We start from the raw sequence: 23760 nt of genomic DNA, 5'->3' as shown, positions 1-23760 counted from the left end.
CGAGATCTCGTGCCGTAGAACGCGAGTATGGCAAGCGCTTTCAACATATGTCAGCTTTCATTTGACTCCTCATAAATGTCTACACGTGCATTTTAAATAGTTGCAATCACTATATAACCAGTACACATAATAATTCAAGATGTCTGCAGTTACGAGTTGACTGGTAAGAAATACAGTTAAAGACATAACAACATAACACAAATCCTTTTAAGATCATCATGTCACTTTATGTCATCGTTTATTAGATTGACTTTGCAAACATTACAGATGCTACATCTTGACTCGCCTAAATTCATTGTTGAGACACCTAACCCAACCCTATTATTACCACAGAGTAGCTACTAATGATTATTTTCATTATCGATTTATCTGTCGATTATTTTCTCAAAAGGAGGGAGGTGTAGGTTTCTCTAAAGACACTCTATTGTGCCAGATTATTTCAACGACTAAGACAAAAAGAGAAATAAACACTTATGTCAATTAACAAAATTATATATTCAAAACTGTCCCTGTGTCTCTCCTCAGCACTACAACTTCTGAAAAGGTGCAATGACAATTCTCATCATCATCAAGTTACGGTCTCAGGTAATTTAGACACTGTACTGTTGTTTTAGTTATTTTATTGTTATTGTCTTATTCATGATTTATTATACATCTGAAGTGAATATAAAGGTTTTTCCTTTCACAAGGATTAACAGTCAGAAACATGCACAAACAGACATAAACACAAATGTACATAAACAAAATTATAGAGTCAAGACTACTCCTACATATCTTACATTATCTATGATCCATTATCGTCCACAGTTGTAAATGTTACAACCTTACACACACACAGGTGATTTCAATTACTCTGGCTGATTAGACCTCTAGTCAGATTGAGGCTGTGTGAGTTAAGCTGGGAGTTACATGATGTCACAAAACTCTATGTACCAGTGGTAATGATGACATTAAATTAAAGTAAATTGCTCCTCCCTAATGTCTGCAACAGGAGAGAGGGAGATGTCAATTAAGCCCTGAGAAGAGCTCTAATCAGGCAAGAAGTTGCTAATAAATGGATTTTGCTGCATTGGAGTGGCCTTCCTGAGAAATTAAATAGCTACTTACAAGTTATTCTTATTACTGGCTTATAACTGATATATAACATATTTGATTTATTGTATTAATAAAGCCAATTGTCAAACCTTGGATTCAGGAGGAACAATGTGGATTCTGTCCTGGGTATGGAACAGTGGATCAGCTCTTCACCCATGCAAGGATACTTGAGGGGTCATAGGAGTTCGCACATCCAGTTTACATGTGCTTTGTGGACTTGGAGAAGGTTTAGGACTGTGTCCCTCAGGGAAACTTGTGGGTGGTGCTGCGGGAGTATGGGTTACTGGGGCTATTGCTGTGAGACATTCGGTCCTTATATAACCGCAGTGAGAGTTGTGTCCGCATTCTCGGCAGTAAGCCAGACTCGTTCTCAGTGGGCGTTGGACCAGGGTCGTCCCTTGTCACAGATTCTGTTTGTGATTTTCATGAACAGAATCTCAAGGTGAAGCCAGTGGGAGGAGAGTGTCCGGTTTGGGGACCTCGGGATTGCTTCTCTGCTTTTTGCAGATGATGTGGTTCTGTTGGCTTCAACGCACTGTGACCCAGCAGACACTGGGACAGTTTGAAGCCAAATGTGAAGCGTGGCTGCCCCAAGTGAAGGAGTTCTAGGCATGTCCAACTGGTAGGAGACCCTGGGGCAGACACAGAACACACTGGAAGGACTACATATCTCCTCTGGCCTGGGAAGGCCTTGGGATCCAACAGGAAGGGAGGGGAGGAGGGTGTTGTGGTGATTTGACACTGTGATTTTTACCAGACTCATACAAAGATCAAGGAATGAGAAAATCAGCAGATCTCTGGCTAAATTTATGGTAATCTCTAATGAAAATAATATTTTCATAACAGAATTAGCAAACTAAGTAACTATGTCTTCAATAGAATACAACACATGTATCAGCCTGCATCATCATGCAGGAAAATATTTCCTTGACTTTGGCTATGAAAAGTCATCGCTTATTATACTGTATGCTGTGTTTGAGCACAGGAAATGAGAAGAGAGAAGAGAGCAAGTCTGCTGGCACCGTGGTAACCTCCAGTTCCACCCAGTTTCAATATTACAACTGTGATAAAATGTGTTAAGACTTTATTAATTCAAAACCTTAACCTTAGTAACCAAGAAAATAGACATCCGGAGGGAATGTTTTTCACCTGTAGCACCCAGCTCTTGACTGTATAAAGACACACATCCTTATTATCTGTGCAGTTATGTGATGCAGTCAGCAGGGGACAGAGTTTGACTACTCAGTGACAGACAGCACTGCAGATTGCAGCACAGAGCTTGGCTGAATGGGAGGAAGAGTAGAAAGCGAGGAAGAAAGCACTGTCATTGTGCACATGGTGATATTATATCATAGACGGGTGGATGGAGAGGTGAATGAGTTCACTCACTCAAATTTATGCAACTACTGTTGAGAGACAGACGGAATGAGAATAGCTCTGGCATGTCACATGTTGGACATATATGCTTATTACACTGAGAGATAGCATTTTCATACTTTCATACTCAACTCTATACATGTAGACTGTGGCAGTTGCTTTGTGAGTGTTGCAATAATCTGAGTTAATCCGTGGGAATAATAGCCTATTTGTGTGATTTGCTTTGCTTTTTTCTTGTTGCGAGCCCCATCACCAAATTACATATTCACACACACACACACACTAACGCAATAACATACACATACATTGCACCGGCTGTGACCACCAGTCAAACCTCCCAGCAAGCACTGCGACATAAATGTTTCATCAAATTACCCCCTCAGCCATCGCTCACCGCCAAGTTTGCTAGAGTCTCCCTGTCGTTTCCCTCCTTCCTGATGCTCCTCAACCTCCCTTCTCCTCCTTTTACTCCCCATCTCCTTGCCACCCTGTCCTCCCCTTCCTCTCTCCTCCCGATTTTTGTTTTTCACACAATTGCTTCCACACTTCCATTTTATCATTTTTGTGTCATCCTCAATCTCTTCCATTTCTTCACTTGACACTGTCTTTTCTTTTCTTAACTGGATCATCCTGTTTTGTAACCTGGGGTGAAATCTGGTGACTTTGGAGATGAATAGATGGGAGAAGATGTAGGAAAAGGGAAAAAAGAACAGAGAGGGAAATTAAGAAAAGATGAGGATGGTGATGAACGATTGTCAGAAAGTGGAAGTGGAAGCGGAAGTGGAACAAGAGATAGGGAATCAACTGTGTGTGTGTGTGTGTGTGTGTTTGAGGGGATGGTGCCCTAAATGTGTGTTCATCTGGGTTAATTCTCAAGGACAGAACTATTAAAGATTAACAACGAAGCAGCATGTTTTATTGAGACTAGCTGCATTCACGGACATATGGCTCTAAACACAGACCTATTTAAAATGTGTGTGTGTTTGTGTGTGTGTGTGTGTGTGTGTGTGTGTGTTTGTGTGTGTTTCCTGCAGGCTTTTATTTTGTACAGACAAAAAGACCATCTTTTCTAAAAAGCCATGCCGTGACTGCTGTAGGCATGGCATTTGCTGCAGTGCTGCAATGCTGCAGTCATACCTCAATTAGACTGGCCTTACCCAAGGCTTTACTTAATGTACGCCCACATTTCACTATATGTCCAATATGTTGCTGTACTATGTAAGAAAATATCAGAATCTGCAGACACTAAGTACTAAATGACACAGATTGGGAAAGTATGAATAAATAAATAAATAGATATATAAATAAATAAAAACTTGCTGGGACATTTAAGTAAATGTTGCTTAGTTATATTTGATCCAAATTCTTTGCTTCCTACAGAAAGTGGATTATTGAGAAATTTTAACTTAACGTCCCCCTCCACTCAAAAATGTGTTTTGTTAATTGTTCCTTCAGTGGGATGTTCAGGCTTCACTGTGCAGAATGATGTATGAGCGGAGTTTGTTTTCACATCTATGCTGAAAGTAAAAAGTTTCTCTGAGCTCATTGAAAATCTGATTTTAAGGGGTAGGCTTATCAGCATGCTTTGTGACATCAATAACAGTTTGGAAGCCAATCCTGGTCCAATATTCAATTTACATAAGTGTGATGTGGAAACTTAAAGCCTCCAGTGCACAAACACTAATAATGGCCACTACAGTGAACAAAGAGACATCTTGAACTTTTAAAATGAAGAATATTTGCATATTCATAGAATCTGTATTTTTTAATGAGGGTGAAGTAGATGCCATTTTGAGCATTTAAATGTGGTAATTATACTTTTTTGTGGGGAAACCATCATTGCTCACACATCGTTTTAAGCAGAGTATTTTTATATGTCTTAATACATTTCTGGAGGGTACCTCTAAAATTCACTACTAAAAGGTGTTCAGTTCGGTGCATGTGCAAACAAATCTGAAAAGGAATAGTTTGACATTTTGAGAAATACACTTAATTTCCTGTTTTGCCAAGCAAGCAGCATAGTGATTTCTTGGCTGGATGCAGTCACTTCCAGGAAGTTACTGCACCCGGCCAAGAAAAAGTCCAGCACATAACCCGCCCCCCCCCCATAAAACCACATGTCACTTTTACACTCCAGATTTTGTAAGGATTTAATAAACGAGATATAATGTGTTAAATTGTGAGCTTTAGAGATGCTGTTCAGCTGGGGTTTTTTTTTTGGCTGGACAGCAACAGCAGAGCCAGCAAATGTCTGTGACTGACTGAGTGACTCACTGACTGAGTGATGAAGTTACACCATTGGTCAGCTGAAGGCAGCCAAAAGACCCTGAAGCTTGGGACAGCCAATTATCCCAGAATGCATTTCAGACCAAACGGCAGCAATGGTAACGTCTATTTGGAAATTTGCTCTGACATTTTCGGAGATGTGAGGACCCGTTGACCGAGTGAGACCAGCTGGTCATCTCAGCTGCTAGCAGCCGACTCCTGAGATGATCGGCAGGTCAACTTGTCGTCATCCTGGGGAGAACAGGATCTGATGAACTGATCTGCAGCTCTTTGGTAATTTACCACTGGCTCTAATGTCTCCGTAGCATTTTGATACATGATATAATTCCTTTTGGAAGATTATTGTTGGTCTCACAGATGAAATCTAATAATTGTAGCTGCTATGTAAGTTGTCTGAATATAAAGTGAAGCTTCATGTTTTTACTGGACAGAGCAACAGCGCTGCCTCTGGGGCTCTATATGTACAGATATCACCACCTTTCAATAAATATAAATGTATTAAGATGAACAGATCAGTCTATATTAAATTTTGTTTTATTTTATGTTAACTGTTCTGTAGTTTACTACATAACAATTTGGATTTTATTATAGCTACATTACAGACTGAATAACATAAATTACTGCATCTCTCTGTCAATGAGGTTATTTTTTGTGAGAGAAAAATTGTTAGTGGAGCTTTGAATTGAGATTATTTTCTCACAGTACAGTCAGGTAGTTGTGTTGAAGCTGAGCTGCTGCTGTCAGCAATTATGCTGCTGTTCCAATTGCAGATTGATCATACTGCGTCCTCCCTCCCTCCCGAAGTTTGTACTCCAGAGTCAAACTTGCAAAGTCCGAACTTGGTGTATTGGTATTGAGAAAGGCCCTGTGATTGATTTTAGTCAAAGCCATGGATGTATAAAGAGGTCAAAGCCTGCCGCACTTCCTGGGGGCTTGGTCACCACATGTTGCCACTTCCTGTATCCATCATGTCAAATTAAAAGCTGTCTAGCTTTTCATACATGGTCCAGCCATATACTAGATTTTGACTTAGTCTCATTTACCTTTGGACAGAGCCAGGATAGCTGTTTCCACCTGTTTACAGTTTTTGTGCTAAGCTAAGCTAAGGTAACTGCCTGCTGGTTGTAGCTTCATATTTACTGTACAGACATGAGAGTGTGCAATTCTGTCTCCTAGAAATTACATTCATATACAACTAAATTGCAAAAGTAAAAATATTTTGCAAGAAACGTAATGCTGGCTGAATTACGTTTTCTCTCGACATAATGAGACAATGTTGATTGACGTATTTGGCAAGTTGCAAAAATGTTGATACTGAAGGTATGAGTGAAATGTCCAAAGACAATGTACCTAGTTCTTTTTTTCCCCACCAAAATATCTGATTATACAGCACAATATCCACTAGAAGAAACTACAACAATATTAAAGATCCCCTCCTGACATGTTTTAAGATGTATATAAAATACTCTACTTCTCCTTCATTAAATATTACAGAATCTATTAATATGCAAATATATTTCACTTCAAAAGTTTGACTACTGGACACAAGATGCCTCCTACTTCACTGTATAGTCCATTCTCAATGCTTGTGCACCAGAGGCTTCAAGTTTCCACATCACACCTGTGTAAGTTGAATATTGGACCAGGATTGGGTTCCAAACTATTTGTGATATCACAAATCATGCTTGTAAGCCCGCCCCTTAAAATTAGATTTTCAATGAGCTCAGAGAAACTTTCCACTTTCAGAAGATGAATGTGAAAACAGCCTTCTAGTGTCAAACTCTGCACATACATCATTCTGCACAGTGAAGCTCATACATCCCACTGAAGGAACAAGAAGAAGAACATATTTTTGAGTGGAGGGGGACTTGGACTTGGGGACTTGAGTGGAGGGGGCTGCACGGGCAGCTCTTGGTTAAGGTTAAGGAAAGATCTTGGTCTTGGTTTAATACAGAAAAAAGTCTGCAGTGACTTGAAGCATGACATGTTTGTTAACATTTAAGCCACACCATAATCTTTCACAAACCTTAACCAAAGTGCTTTTGTCACCTTGTACATTTCCCATCCACCCGACCTCCTCCCTTGGACTTCAGAGCAATATATAAATGTAGCGCTTCATTAATTCGACAAAACATTACCTGTGAACATAATCCTGGCAGCGATTACATTTGTCAATGCAACATAATTGGGAAAACAGTTTAGTTGTATATGAACATAATTTCTAAGGGCATTTCCTTAAAAAAACCCAACTATTTCTTTAACTGTATTTGAATCAATAAAGTGATTCTTAATTTTCACCTGTATATGCTACTACAACTACATCCGGCACTGGCATTTTCTCCATCTATGTTGTGGGAAACATGAAATCCAGCATTTGCTTTGTTGTGACTGATTAGCTAAAAATAAAGGGGCTGGCATGCCTTGGCAACTTTTGAGAAAAATCTATTCTCCCCCAAAATCCCAAAAGACCTAAAAAAAGAAGCCAGTGGGTGCTGCTGTGTATTTTATTTATATAATTTTCATTGCCAATCGTTTTGTACTTGAAAATAACAGTGGTAACAGTAGTTGGAAACTATGAATAAACCCTAACATTATCTCCATAGAGTCAATTCTCCAAGGTCTCTTTACCACAGAGCACAACGTACAGTATAACATATATAATAAATCACTTCATGGACAAAAACAGACACATATATAAACACACACTCCAAAAAAAACAAAACAAAAATGAATGTGTTTAAAATAATTTTTAATTGGGGTGTAGCTGGCAGAGGAACTACCGACTGTGTCACTCCTCCTCCTCCTCTCTGTGTTCTCTCTGTCCTCTGAGAGAAATCCTTCTATTCTTTTACAGGAACACCCCCGCAGCACTGTATCATCTGCATAGCCATGATATGTCACACTGCTCTGTGTGTGTATGTGTGTGTGTGTGTGTGTGTGTGTAACAGTGCTGTCACTAGCGCAATGAGTGAGTCATGTATGCAACCCACAGGGATTCTTGTTAATTTGAGTTGTTTGAGACCCATAAGGCCACACTTCACACACGTACACACACCGATATATACGCACACAATCAACATAATTCTAATGTGTATATTGTGCTTTTACTTTCACTTCCCGTTAAATGGTGTATTTTAATTTGTCATTTAATGCTGTACTTAAAGGACCAGTGTGTAGTATTTAGACTGAAGATATACTTGCTTTTAACTATGCGTTCACGTGTGCATGATGGCTGCCTCGCGTATCCTGCGTCCATTTGGAGCATTGGTCGTGCACATCCTCAGATATTAGTGGCATCTAGCAGTGAGGTTGCAGATTGCAACAAACTGAATGCCCCTCCCCATCCAACTGTGTAGGAGAACCTACAGTGGCCACAAAACTCTCTCTAGAGCCAGTGTTTGGTTTGTCCATTCTGGGCTACTGTAAAAACATGGTGGTGCAACATGCAGGCTCCATGGAAGAGGACCTGCTCCCTATGTAGATGTAAAGGGCTCGTTCTAAGCTAACGAAAACACAAAAATTCTTATTTTCAGGTGATTATACACTAATGAAAAGTATTGCACTGTAAACATTGATATCTGCATATGCATAAGTATTCATTAGCAAGTTTATGTGTAAGTTATTGATTACTAACTAGCGAGTCTCAAACAAGTCATTTTCCTAATCAGGCTGTAAACTTACATGTAATCCTTTGTATGTATTTACAAAGGATTGTGACTTTGTTTAATTGGCCACGCTAGAGATGGGAATCTAAAATGTCGGTTGGTCAATCAGTCCACCACTTTGATCTGAACTGAAATATTTCAACAACTATTGGATGGAATGCCATGAATTTGGTACAGACATTCATGGTTCTCAGATGATGAAGCCTAATGACTTTAGTGACCCCCTGACTTTTCATGTGGCACCATCATTAGGTCAAAATTCCTACACATCTTTTTGGTTTATGGCCAGACACTTGCCACATTGATGCCCATTGACCTTAGATATACTTTATGGTTAGTGCAAATAACCAAATATTAGCATGCTAACACACTAAATTAAGATGGTGAGCATGGAAAACATATACCTGCATGTTAGCAGCTGTTTTCATTGTGAGCATATTGGCATGCTAATGTTAGCATTTAGCTCATTTAGCAAGTACCACTGTGTCTACAGTAAGTACAGCCACAAACAGCCACTAGCATGTACATATATTGTGTTATTTTTGTGAAATGTAACTTAAAAACCTCCCAGTTTTCAGTCAGGTTGACCATATTCCATATTACCTCTTTTATTCTTCACTTTAGATGGGTCATCTGTTAGCAAGGTAGTTTTATCATTTAGTTCAGCTACATCTGGCAGTTATTGGTGTAAATATATTTATCAGCTCATGCTTAAATCTCCTGAGTAAACACATTATGACAAGGCTAAGTTTGACCTTACAAACAGCTGTTGGAACTGGCTCCAAATCTCTAAGAGTTTCTAGTCAAGCTGTACATGGCCTGCGAATAGAAGAGACTCAAGACAATCAAAAAAATTTAACTAAAAAAATGAAAAATGAAAGTAATCCCTGAACACTGCAACATTTACAGTGCACATTTTCTTTCCTTTTCTGAACTCTTTGGAAAAAACAATTTCATGCTGAAAAATAATTTGGTTTGACACAGTCTTTTCGAATTCAACGTTTCAGTCCAACTTCACTCAGCTGTCAGCTGACTAATGTCTAACATGCGGAACAGGCTGCGTTTGAAGGTGACATCAAGGCAAGCTTACTGCGTCTGTTGGTTACCATGGTGATAACAAATGCATGTCTCCCGCGGTGACAGCTCAGAGACCATGCTGGATAAACATGGACTCCCCTGAGAGTGGGACAACCGGTAATGACACCACAGAGGAAAAAACACAGACTCAAACACACACACATACACACATATGAAGGATCACACACAGAAAACTCACTTGGGACCAATGTGCTTTAGTTGTTAACAACTTCAGCATCTCTGTCCCTCTCTCCCTCCCCCCTCCTCTTCTCACTTCTATCTATATCTGTCCTCTGTAACCCCTGTCTCATATCAAGCTTACAGTATTCTCCCTTATTCAGTCAAAACTGGGCCACAGAGCACAACCCTATCCCAGCTATGCACACACTCACGCACATTTACACACATACGCTCGCTCACATGGACACATACTCGTACGTGGAGAGAGTCAATGCTAATTAGCTCGACAAACAGGTCTCAACTTGCTCTGCATGTGTGTGTGCGTGTTGGGGTGACAGGGGGGCAGTGTGCCGTTAACTAACTAGTGTGTCAGGATTTCTTTTTCTGTCCTCATTTACGGAAATGAAGTTTGCCCCCTGAGTGACCCATATCTCCCGACACAGGGAGGGAAGAGAGAGAGAGAGGCGGAGAGGAAGGAATGAGGGAGGGAGAGATAGAAAAGACATTTAAGAGCCATATCTTTTAATTTATACATAGAACACATCAAATGGGCAGTGGAAGATGGGGGATTACAACAAAGTGAGGTGAGAAAGGCAGACAGAGACATGGGGATGGACAGGAAGGCAGAGAGAGGCAGAGAGACTAATGAGTGATGAATAAACTGTACCAGTTAGAGTTGTACTTTTCCTTGTAAGGCAAAGAGATGAGGCCAAATTCTGCCCTCTAAGCTGAAGTCAGACAGTACATGGCTTAATGAACTAGATCCTTGGTCCTTTCTCCATATACAGCCATAGACAGTATACAGCAGGGTTTCCTTGACAGCTTTGTGGTACCACAATAGACACGTTCCTTCATTGGAATGAACCTGGTCACTGTGGTTTATTTTGAATCATTCCCACATACCCAGATCTGCTGCCATAAAAACTCACTAGTGCACCAAATGTGTATTAATCTGCGGCCAAAAGTAGTCCCCAACAAATGCACTACTTATTTCTGTTTAGGAAAGATGTGCTAAATACTACAGTGCCCAACTGTTTTAGGAAATTCCTGTAACTTTCTAAAAAATGAAACTATATTTGTGGCCAATTTAAAGATTTATGGGGTAACTCCTAGTGACAAACCCACAGAGAATTATCTCTCATTGCTTTGTTTTTACAGCCTGCAACTTTACTGTTTTGGTTCACTTTTGTCAGTCTTTTATCAGCTAAAGAGCCAGATATTTTCATCAGGAGTTTGTGGAGATCATAACAGAGCTAAAACAAGGGTGAACATTGGACTTACATTCACTAAGTGGACAGAAAAATAACTCCAAATGAATACTTGTTGTTGACACATGTTCTGTGTCTGCTGGATGAGTAAATAGGCAACTGTCTGCTAACACATATCAACTTCATAAGGTGAAAATATGTAATTGTTGTGTTTTTAGCTTGTTCCTCTGCACCCGTGTGGCCAACAAATGCACTTACACTGCTTTAAGAAACAAAACATATCAGATAACTCTGGAAGATGAAGGATAATGAGTACTAGGAGGTGCCAGTGGCTAAGATGATGGTGGATGGTAGCACTCAATGATAAGAAGTCACTTCACTGACAAAAGACAAGAACACCGCCACTGAATGTTGAGTACACAGTGATTATCTATTTTTCGTACCAGTTTCGGTGGACCAGTTTCCACCTTCTTCCTTGTTCCACAGGATGTTTATTGGTTGCTATGTAAATATGTGATTGCATGGGTGGGTGTTACTTTGTTTTTGGTATGTAAGAGGCATCTGTACTGCATAATTGTGACACTGATAAAGGTCAGACAGCAAAAAACATTTTGCCTTTGTGTCTTCTTTAAATAAACTGACGTCTTGTCACTGAGCGCAACCTTGATCATCATTAGTCAATATTATATTGATTAGGATAACACACCAATCTTACGTGGTGGAAACTAATATAAGTATATCCTGGGCTGAGCTTGTCACTGCATCAGTGCACTGGGTCGTACATAACGTCATAATTTCTGTCAATAAGTGTGATTCTGAAAATGGCTGAAAATCAACCTACAATAATCAGCATTTTAAAGATGTGACACACTACTATGAACTGTGGGGCTGCATAGTTGCAGTTGTAAAAGCCTCACAGACTGCATGCTATGTTATCTCTACATAGCATGTTTACACCATGTTAGCAGGTTGTCTGCTTTGACATCTTCAGCAAAAAGAAGTTAACCCAGAGAAGATGAGGCTCACCAGCAAAGACGAAAGCAGGTGAAAAGCCACAACTGACCTGATCTTGTAAAGGAAAGCCTAAAAAATGCCTGTTCAAAAGCCATTGTAGCCATCTAGTGTAGCCTAGTTCTAACCTTATCAAACAACATGTTTGTGTATTTGCAAAGTAAACAACCTTTATTGTTACACAAGATACAGTGATTCCTCTCAGCTTTCCCCTGCAGTACACAGATGATCATAACTGGTAAAAGGCAGATAAGGAATTCCTCTGGAAATTTATCACATTTATCCTGGCACAGCAGCAGCATTTTTACCTAGGTCAACTCCATAAAAAGAACTTATGGGGTGGACTTTTGGTTTAGAAGGTTGAGATATTTCAAATACAACATAAACCTATCATTTTCAGGTTTTCACAAAGGCCATGATCACATGTTCTGTACAAGTCTGTGTCTGGACACTGAGGCCTTAGACTGATGATCCTGTTGGCCAGAGGTCACACATTTCACCCCTGTCACACTTGTTATGTCCTTTAAGTCATCCTGTCCCCCCTAGAATACTTTAAATTACTGTGCATGACAGCGGTGGAAAGTACATTTACAAGTACTGTACTTAAGTACAGTATTGAGGCATGTGTGATTTAATTTAGAAATTTTATGAAATGTTACACTACTTCTGCAAAATATTTCATCTGCAAATATTATACTTTTTACTCCAGTCTGTTTATTTGCAGCTTAAAATTGTACGTACAAAACACAATATGAGCTTATAAAACATGATGCATTTTTATCACCTGGTAAGGCCAGACTCCTTTTCATCAACTTCAGTTCTGCTTTTAACACCATTCAACGCCATCAGATGATCAGGAACCCCACCATCTCAGCGTCCGCCCACTTCTCATCCACTGGGTACACAGCTTTCTCAGTGACAGACTACAAACAGTCAGAGTGGGCACTGTAACATCCTCAACCAACATCCCCAACGCCAGAGCTCCACAAGGTTGTGTCCTGAGCCCCTTCCTGTATACCCTCTACACCAATGACTGTATCAGCCCCTCACTCATCACCACATACATACTACCAAGTACTCTGATGACACTGCCATACCTGCACTCCTTAATGACAATAATCTGTTTGGGCTACCAGGACTCCATCTCCCACTTCGCACAATGGTGCAAGAACAATTACCTGCAGCTGAATGCAACAAAGATAAAAGAACTGCACCGCCCACAGCTCCACCCACAACCCCACCTGCATCAATAATGAAACTGTTCAGATGGTGGAGAGCTTCAAATATCTCAGACTTACTCTGGACAATAAACTGAGCTTCGAACAACACATCACTGACATCCATAAACGCTGCCAACAAAGATTCTCTGCCATCCACAAACGCAGAGCACTTTCTGTTGCCTCCCACCTTCTGCTGCTGCTCTATGAAAGTATAACTCAACCCATTCTCCTCTACTGCTCCCCCGTTTCTTCGCCAACTGACTCCAATAGGAACAAACTCATGCGCATCACACAAAATGCCTCGAAAATTATTAGCCTCCCCACCCCCAACCTCTCCCAGCTATCACACGCAGAGCACACAACATTGAACATGACCTCATGCACCCCCCCCTACCCATTCTTCACACTGCTTCCATCTGGTTGCAGATACAGATCCCTGGCCTGGAAACGAGCCCGCTATGGCAGGAGTTTTGTCCCCTCTGCCATAGCATTGCTAAACAAAATACCCCGATGACTGTAACTTATGTATATGTGCTATGTATGTGTGTATGAATGTGGATGTATCCCCTATGGATGTCTTTTGATGTACTTATGTTGTGGATGTGTACGGTATTTATGTATCTATGTATTCATGTACAGACTGTGACAACAAATTGCCTTGAAGAACAATAAAGAATCTATCTGTAGATAAAATACCATACAGAGCATGAAGTATACAACATTAGCTCCACCTCAACCTGCTACAACAGTAAAATACCAGTTACACATTAATGCATAAGTTATAACAATTCATTATAATGATATATAATCCTGTCATACCTGTAATGGAGTATTGCTACTTTTACTGAGGTTAAAGGTCTGAATACTTCCACTACTGGCATACGAACATCAGCTAAATATAAATATAAGGTTTAGAAAGTTAGATGTAAAATAGATAAATAGTAGATGTGAAGATGTTATTAACATATTTAGGGGATCACCTTCCTGTGCTCCTGTGTTGTTTTGCTGCCTCTGCATGCGTGAAGCATGCAATATACTTTTCTTAATGAAGATGCTATTGACATACTGTACATTCAGCTAGAAATGTGAAAACTCACGTTCCTCCTCCTCCCCTTCTGCATTCAACAAAGTTGACCATAATAATGATGTTTGAATCTTTTATAATGATGTTCAAGTAATATTTGGACACATTCTTAAAAAAAGACTATAGTCTACATGCTGATGATTAGCATTAATATGCTCACAGTATATTCATAAATAGCTGTGAAGCTATAGGTTAAACTGTTTAATGAAGTTAGACATACTCACTATAAGCATTTTTACTTGCTCATCCACAATAAAAACACATATTTAATCATTTCTGTAAGTAATTATACATTATAACATGTTTATTTTGTGTACATGATGTGATATTTCTATGGTATATATTCTTCTCAACACACCACATGTCATTTCAGTGTTCTGCTAGTATATTGTGCTGTACTGCTCCTCCCCCAGTTGACCTGACCTCATAGATGATCTGGCTGGGTTATGTGAATAGAGTGAGGCAGTTGTTTGCGGCGTTATTATTGATCTTGTAGCGCTGAGCTTGGATTAATGCTGGGTTAATGGGTGTGGTGTTGATGGAGCTTAGAATATTACGATATTTAAGTTTACCAGACAGCATCTAAATATGGAGCTATATACAGTACATCTTGCTAAGAGGCTGTTGGATTTACAGAGTCCTTGTTAAGCTGTGATTATCTGAACCACCCATGTTGGATATTTTTCTCTCATGATTTTTAATTTAGCTAACAAGAATTTTTTGTATTTTTTCACTGCTTTGTATCCTGCAAAAATGAACTTCAAAAGACAAATGTCAGTGTGGATGAAAGTAATGGTGGTGAATTAGAGAAAGAGAGTTTCTTTGTATGATAGGCAGATAAAGTAGGTAGATGGCACAAGGCATAGCTCACTGGCACACCTAAATGACTAAGAGCCATAATTAATTAATGTGATTAGTTACACCTGTGTTTTCAACCCAACCTTTGAAAAGAAGCCAATTCCACTCTGTAGTAACATGTAGCTTAAGAGGAATGTTTAGAACGTTTTAGTTGCAAAAATTTAAATGACGTTGAGATAATTGTAATAACAATTTAGATGATTCAATCCAAATAATGTTCACTTTATAACCGACCATTCCATTTGATTCTCTGGGATACAGGCTTGTACAATCCCATATATAATACATATAATATGCCAATTACCTTGAAAGTCAGGATGGTACAGATACGAGGAATAGTCGGACATTGTGGGAAATTTTTGTATTTTCTTTCATGCTACCAAAATGTAAAGAATGTAAAAATGACATTAAGCTAACCCTGCTGCTGGCTGTAACTAGTGGTATCAATCTTCTCATCTAACTCTCAGCGAGAAAGCCAAAGAACATGTTTCCAAAAATGTTGATCTATTTCTTTAAAGCAAAACTATTTGCACCAGACAGCATGACTATTGCGATGATAAGCAAAGCAGAAGTCACACAAACTGCATGTTTCCTACACAGACCTGCCTTTCTTCACACAGGTAGACACTGAAATTGCCTTGTTTTGTAAAACTAAAGTTGAATATTGAATCGCCTTTTATAATACTGTCACTTTATAGCAGCTGAAAAGGAGAGCAAAAGTCAAATACTTTTCAGAAGCCGAGCAGTAACTCATTGCTGCATGCTGCTTTATTGTACCACTGAAAGCTGCCTGAGTTGGCATAGACTTGTAAAAACATTTGAGTTTCTTGACAGCTTCATCTGGATATAGCAGAGTGTTATGTGAGTGACTGAGCTGTAGCTCTGGTGGATTAACCCTTGCTGCGATAATGAGAGTTGATGGTAACCTAAACACAGGGGAATCCACTGCTCCGATCAGCGGATCAGCTCGGTAATCTCCAGGAACAGGCACAGGGACAAGCAGAGGGACAGAAAGAGAGAGACAATCTCTTGTCATATCATTTGAGAAACCTAAAACAGAAACAGACAGTAAACATTTTGAGTTACGGGAGTTAGAGTGAAGGAGAGACAGAATGTTTTTGAATGCCCAAAATAGTCCACATGTAGGAGAGAAAAAACAAACAAGATATCTCTGACTCGCTTCTGTAGAGCAGTGACACACTAGGTTGCCTTCAAAGCTGCCTATGTGTGCTATGAAAAAATCAAAGTAAAATAAAAAAACGTAATTAAATGGATCATTTTACTGGCAAAACTGTCAATGCCATTGTCATTTTGTAATACTGTAAGTATTACTGTAGTATTCCTTTCGTTTCTGATCTGAGGAATGATTTGAAGCCGCACAACATATCAGAAGTGTATGAGTGACAGAAATAACACAAACATAGTTACATATTTGTACTAATGTAATACATAATGTGCATGCGTCATTGATGTTTGTTACTTTAATTAAATACCAGGGACAGCACGCATACATTTATGGAGACAGGTGTCTCAATAATTTGTGCACTCAAATGAACAGATATCATTAAGATAACATTAAACAATATTGTTCACATTTTAACATACGCACATTAGCACGACATTGTTCAACAGGCAAAACACAAAGTATATCCATGTATTTCTGTCCAGGATTTAAACAAAACTACATTAAATCCAAATCCAAGCTATGTTTTGGTATCAAGGTGCCTATAAATACTGTTTATACTGAGGGGATTCATCTCTGTAACTGATCATTTAAAATAATGTTTGTTGTCTGTGCCCTCATCATTAACCTGCCTGATATTTCTCCAGACAAACATTCTGAACCGAGTTCATTAAAGAATCTGAGATAATAAAATTGTTATACAGAAATTGTAAAGAAATTTATATTGAAGGTATCCTTAAATGTGGTTTTAAAAATCTCTAAAATAATAGAAATCATCATTTTAACCTATGAAAATTTTTGCATTGATTACATTCAAATCACAGTGACAGAGATTTGCTTTGTCAAAACTAAACACAAGTAAAAGAATAAAGGCTGATTCACAAGTTTTACAACATTGTCCCCTCGCTGTAGAGTCTTACTAATTACCATCATACTGTACAAGTACACAAACAAGCAAGGCTACCAAAAAGTAGTTGTCTTGATCTGTCATGTGACCTTTGCCTTGCAGGTCATAGCGGTCCCTCAAGAGTCTCCTAGGAGCTGCGTCCGGCATGGACAGACAGTCTTCTATCACGCAGTGATTAGACAGATGCATGGTGATGAGAGTGTAAGCACGGTTTAAACTTCTCTCTTAGGTTTTCTTTTTTTCATTCCTCACAACTACTTCGATCACTTTTCATGTGTACAACACCATGAATTCCTTTGGCGAGAGACTGTCCAAAAGTGTGCGCCATTACCTGTGACTTGTAAGATGTATTGTTTCTCACCCTTCTCTATGACTTCAAGCTTCGCCCTGCTTCAATTGTGGCCGTTCAGAAAAGGTATTAACACTTTTGCCTTTAGTATTAAAACAACACTTACTAATTTGGTTGTTTGAAGCATACTGAACCCTTAATGTTGACATTTCAGCTTTCTGTCTAAGGTCCTCCAGGCTTGTTTCTCTCAGTATCTATCTCAATAGGTTTAAAGGTGGTTTTACATGTCTGAGACCAGCTAGTCAACGCTCTCCCCGTTTAAACACAGAGATGTGAATTTATGAGACAGTGGGGGGAGAGAGAGAGAAGGTCCCCGAAAGAGTGGATTAAAGCTCTTAGATTAGATGGCTTCTGGTCTGACCTCAGCAGCACAGAGAGCAGTCGGCCTGGTGTACGTGGTGGATAAGTGTGTGTGTTTGTGTGTGTGTGTGTGTGTGTGTGTGTGTCTTTGAGAGAGAGACAGAGAGAGAGATTATCACCACCAGCAGAATGTGCATTAGAGATTGGTTCTGGTTCTCTTTGTATACACTGTGTGTGTGTGTGTGTGTGTGTGTGTGTGTGTGTGTGTTTGTGCGTGCGTGAGTGTAGTGGTGTGGCGGGAGGATTGTTAATCCTAATCCACTCGTGAATGTACATGCTGAGGACCGGCAGGCCATTAGTGCCTGTTTTGTGTTTGTGTATGTGCATCTGTGTGTATGTATGTGTGTTTGTCTGTAAGTATATGAACACATACTAACCAGTGTGTGTTAAAGTCTATGCGTAAATGTGCACATGTATGCGGAGATGTACTGGTATGCATGTTTGTGTGCATGCCTGTGTGTGTAAGAGTGTAATCTGAGAGGAAATTGGGGGTTAGACAGCCATTAACCAGTGCATTAGCCTTGACTGCAGACGGACTGGGGAAAAAGAGTGAGGAGAATGGTGTGTGTGTGCCTGTGTGGAGAAAAGCTGATGGTTTGAGGATTTCAGGGGGAAAGGGACAATGGGGGTGAGGATTTAGCAGCGAGGGTGAGGGGGATTGAGTGCATTAGTGAGTGCATGTGTGTGTCAGTGTGTGTCGAAGGGATTGAGGGGAGCTGACCCATAAAAAGCAGACAGACACACCCTAAGCAAGAGTCAGCTGTCCCATCATCCTCTCTTCCTATTTTTACAAGAATATCTAACAAACTATTGGACATTAAATAAATATACCAATGTCTGTGGAATAAATGAATGTTGAGGTGTCATCCTCAGTCGCCCTGAAGGTGCTATCTGCATCGTTTTATGAACAATGGATATTGGGGCTCCGTTTCACGCTCTGATGCTCCCCAAACAAATCACAAGCCACAGTTTATATTATCATTTAAAGCACAGAAACACTCACTCAAAGCTAACTGAGCGCTCTTATTACATCAGCGAGTAAACTTAAATTATAATGGATCTAAGAATAATACAAATCTAAGAATATATGTTAGTTACCTCAGCAAATTTATGGCATAGACAGAGAGGGGAAGAGAAAGTGAGAGACCAAGAGGCACTGACAGGATAAAAAAAAAAAAAAGAGAACCCTCCTATATCTTCAGTTTTCTATTATTCATGAGATACAAGAAGCAGTGAAGGGGAAGGAGAAGAAGAGATTTCTGTCTTTCCCTTGAGTTTAGCCGTCTATATGACCATCTACCTGCTCAGTCTCTACCTCATATCTTCCTCTCAGTCTCTTCCACTTTTTCTCATTCATCATTTTTTTATGTCTTATCTTGCAGATTTTTAAAAGTTTCACTAACATACAGTACCAGTCAAAAGTTTGGACATAATTTCCCAGTCACTTGAATGAGAAAGTGTGTCCAAACTTTTGACTGGTACTGTACATTGATGACAGAGTTGCTCAAGGAGGATGAAAACCTTAAAGTAACTGAATTAAAAGCTTATGTTCAGAGTCAAATGGCTGTAGGCTAAGGAATATCAGACTAAAGCCCAGAAAAAGGGAAGGGGCAGGACAAGATGTAAAAAAATGTGAAGGCTAGCACGCTTGCTAAAAAAAAAGCATCTTGTGACAGTCTAGAATTTTACACTAGAAAGCTGAATTAATTAAACTAAAACCTCATTGTTAGAGCCAAAGGTCTTCAGACTGAAGCCCAGCTATATTAAAAAGAGCTTAGCATCCTTGCTACTAGCTGGGGAAAAAATTAACAATTTTGTGACAGCGTGTTATGATAGCTAGTTAGCTGTTAAGCTAGGTAGCCAGCTGATTTTCCACAACCATAAATGGTAATGTAATGATGAATATCAACATTTATATTATAACAAAAGTTCCTTTCATTGCCTTTTGTTGGCAAGGGTCTGAGAGTGTATTTAGCCAGGCGCTTTTGTCTACAAAGGAGAAAACTCTCAACTATAACCAGCCGCCTCTGTAGCCTGCTGTTATTGTAAAACTTAAAGCTACAGTATGTGCTCCATTCCCTTTCTCCTTCTTTGTCTCTTGTTATACCCCGATAAAGAGACTGAATTTCCATTTTCTTCCACTTCATTATTCAATCTGTGTCATGTTCATATTTGTTGTTGGGGGGGGTTGTTATTTGGGTTATTTTGTTTTGTTTAGCCCTGGCCAATCAGTAGGACGTGACATTCATCCTCCTTTCGGTAATGGAAGCTGTGTTAATGTTTTTTCATGATGACGGCTCTATGTCTCTCCACCAGTCCACCAGATGCCCTCAGGCTTTTCTGCCTGTTTAAGAGTGGACTGAGTGGGAAGAAGGACAGATAAGAGAGGTTGCAGATTATATTCAAGGACCACTTGAGATACTGTTGCTTGCTGCACTGACTCTCGTAGGAACTAAGTGCTAAAGTGAACTGAAACACCGGTTATGTTATTCAGAGCTGCAGCTGTCTTTGTGTTCAATTTATGTTGTGACATGCAGCCTTAATATGCAGCCACTCTGCTTGACAGACTGATTTATTCATATTTTTGTCAACAGCAATATATGCTGAAGTTTATTTTGCTGTGTGTGCTCGTTGTGACTTGTGCACTTTAAGTTGTGTTCATGTGAGTTCTGGGATGGTTTGTGCATATTGTGTTTTCTGGGTTTTTTTGGTTTTCTGTTTGCTCTGCGTTTCCCTTCAGTTCCTTTCTTGTTCTCCTCTCCCACCTGCACCTCATCCCCTCGTCAGTTTAGTTTGTATTGAAGTCCTGGTTTTTAGTTCAGTTTTGTTGGATCCTTTGTTCAGTTTTTCTCTGCTCTGCTTCTGTTTCGCTCTGATCTGCCAGCTTTGTTTTTGCCTACACAAGCCTAAAATAGAGAAGTTATTCTTCAGCCTTGCTCAGCCTGCAGTATCCTGCATTTGGGTCCACCTGGTCCGCTCCACATAACTGTCGACTTAACAACCGGCACCATTGCGTTCATTTTTGTGGTCATTTTTTCATTGATGTAGCTATTTTTTGCTGGCTGCAGCAATTAAAGATGACGTCTCTATTCTTAATCCCACCCACCCCCAGCTCTGATTGGCTCATTTGTTTTCCAAACAGGGAAACAGTTGCCAATGAGCACAACACCAGACAGTTTTGAATCTGGAACCAGGTCATTCTTATTGTGAATTTGCAGCTGAAAATACAGTATATTTGATGTGCTTACAGAGATACACACAAAACACATAAAAAATACAACAAATACAACCAAGTTGTCTAAAAATCTTCTACTTTATTCAGTAAGATAAATGTTTTTGTAAAACATTCAATAAAAAATGATCTTTAATTTATTGCTCATTGTCATCTTTACACTAGGACTTGATCTGATGCATAATAGGTTTTCCAAAGCACTCTCACAAGGAATATGTTGCTAGATATTTAGACACGATTTTATGCTGTCATTATAATAGTAATAACATACATACGTACGCACGTTCAGATTATATAAAAACAAACCAAACAAGTAAAGTTACAGTAGCCAGACAGAAAAAAACAAACCAGGGACAGGCAGACTCAGGAATCCTCTCACATACTTTTGGAGCATTCGTTTTCAGTTGCTGTGAGCAGACAGCATTTGTTGCTTTTCCAGGGGTGCTGAGAAAGCTTTAAACCATGTCAGGTGAGGGAATAAACTTAAAAATGTAAGATGGTAATTGAAAGCACTTGGGGGAGGGGGGAGCCTAACACTGGAAAAGCTACAAACGTGAAGCTCAAAACTTCAGCTCCTCGTACACCGGAAGCCACTTTAAAAGTCCCCATTCATGCATTTATCATGAAACTACCCTTGAATGTTGCAAGTCTAACAGCTAAGCTATACTTTGACACAAAGCTTTCAACACCTAAGCTAATAAAATAAAATAAAACAAAATAACAAAAAAACAAGGAAATGCACAATCGCAGTGGTGCTTCAACATGCCTCTCATAGGACTTCTAAAATGGCTTCATCCTAAATTCACCGGCCTTGCTTCAGGTATAGTCATACAATTAGGCGTTGTTTTTTTGTTCCAGAGTAACATGTTTCCCAGCAGCATTTTAAAAAATGTGACTCATGTCAGTATGATTGAATCTTTGCCTTTCAGACATGTTTTACAGGAAGTAAGAAGTGCAATTCTTAAGATACATGCATAACATAAACAATTTACTAGCACATCATGGACCATATACTTTAAATTAAATATTTGCAGTAACTTTATAGGACCAAAGTCATCCAATTACAGAGTAGCCTTTGGGGAACTGGGTTATCTGGAAGAAAATGTACATAATGAGACTCATTACAGTACTGAGATGATGTGAGGCTCTCCTGTCCCAAGTCATTTAGAGAATCCCACATCCTTGCCCTCCTCCCCTCATACACATTCTCACTAAGCAGTGTGTGTGTGTGTGTGTTTGTGTGTGTGTGTTTTGTTGATCTGCTCGGCATCAGGCCTGCCTCTGTGTACATGTGTATGTGTGTGTGTGTGATGCAGCTGCATGTGTGTACATGTACGTATGTGTGCGAAACCACCCACATGGGAGCCTAATGTCCAAATTTATGCACACATATACACAGTCGCATGCACGTGCACACACACACACACACACACACAGGTCAGTTCAGAGGTCAGCGGTGATGTTCAAACCTCATGCCACATATTTACATTCTTGTTTTTAAGGAAACTGTGTACAAGGCAGTAGTAGATGGTGATCTTGCAAGGTGTAGTTTTTTACTTTTTTTTTTTTTTTTAATGTGGTCATTTTCTGTTTTTTTCTCTCAAGTTGGGGTATGAGGGAGAGGGAGTGCAGACGTAGGAGACAAAAAACAAAAGTGGCCTAAAGTGGCAGCACTCGTCGCGAAAAAGGTCTCATCAATAAATAAATAAATAAATAAACCAAGTATTGATCAATAAGTTAATAAGTTAAAGGGGTCCGTCTGTACATGTGTGAAGAGAGGGCAGCTTTGCTAGACAGTGTTGGTTTGCATGTTTAGCGCATGTATATGTTTGTGCGTTGTCCTCAGGGGATGTCGCTAAGGAGGAGAAGGAGCAGTAAACTCAGACCCCTCCAGAGACCCAGAGCCTCATTCTGCTCTGACAACAACAAACAGAGCTGCTATGACACTCTCTCACCCAATGACACTGAGGCACAACAACACTGGTTGCAAATCTCTCAAATCTTTGTAATGTAAATGTGATAACCATGCTTTACGAATAGTGTAAAATAAAAATTACATATGAAAACTGTAGGAGTCACACTGGGACAACTGCTGTGAAAGTTGTTGCTGTCATGGTAAACCTTTCTTCATTAATGCATGTTGTTTCTGTGGTGGAAAGGCTTTGGTTGTTTGGTCGAAACTACTTACAGCAAATTTAGTCCAGTGAGATGTCTCATGACTGTTTCAGGCATTCTCTTAAGGTGACGGTATGCTTTAATTAATGCATAATTTGTCAGTTAAGTTGGTGGTTAACATGTATATACACTTATGTATATATGAGTCATTAGTTGACAGTAAAAATGTTTATAATTTGTAAATGCACCATCATCGACTTAGAAGAATAATTCATGCTTTTATAAGCATGCAGCTTGCAGCTTAGGCTCATAATGTATTACAAGTGGCCCCATGTTGGACAGGAAATGCCTTGAATGCGGACAAAAATTGATTTGAAAAGGTTGACGATAAGGACTAAGCGTCTTGCTTTACTCAAAACAAGAAAAAACACATGAAGAGATGATCATAAAGTTATATAATACCAATGTTTCCCCTATAGCTGTACAGGCCTGGGCCCCCCACTCCCCGAGGCCACCACTGCCACCACCCAGTTGTCAACCTAGTGGAAACACT

The 23760-nt window shown here is 39.6% G+C and overlaps 1 long non-coding RNA gene across 1 annotated transcript in view; it reads left to right on the top strand.

Moving 5' to 3' along the window:
- Positions 1 to 73: 73 nt before the first annotated feature.
- LOC121884366 overlaps positions 74 to 23760 on the top strand; it is a 40602-nt gene continuing 16915 nt past the window's right edge. The window contains exons 1-2 of the long non-coding RNA XR_006092334.1: positions 74 to 163; positions 526 to 585. This is a non-coding gene — a long non-coding RNA (uncharacterized LOC121884366). The remainder of the gene's footprint in view (positions 164 to 525; positions 586 to 23760) is intronic.

Source organism: Thunnus maccoyii, chromosome 18 (assembly GCF_910596095.1).
Source record: "Thunnus maccoyii chromosome 18, fThuMac1.1, whole genome shotgun sequence".
Classification (NCBI taxonomy): Eukaryota; Metazoa; Chordata; class Actinopteri; order Scombriformes; family Scombridae; genus Thunnus; species Thunnus maccoyii.
This window is presented reverse-complemented; position numbering and strand designations above follow the sequence as displayed.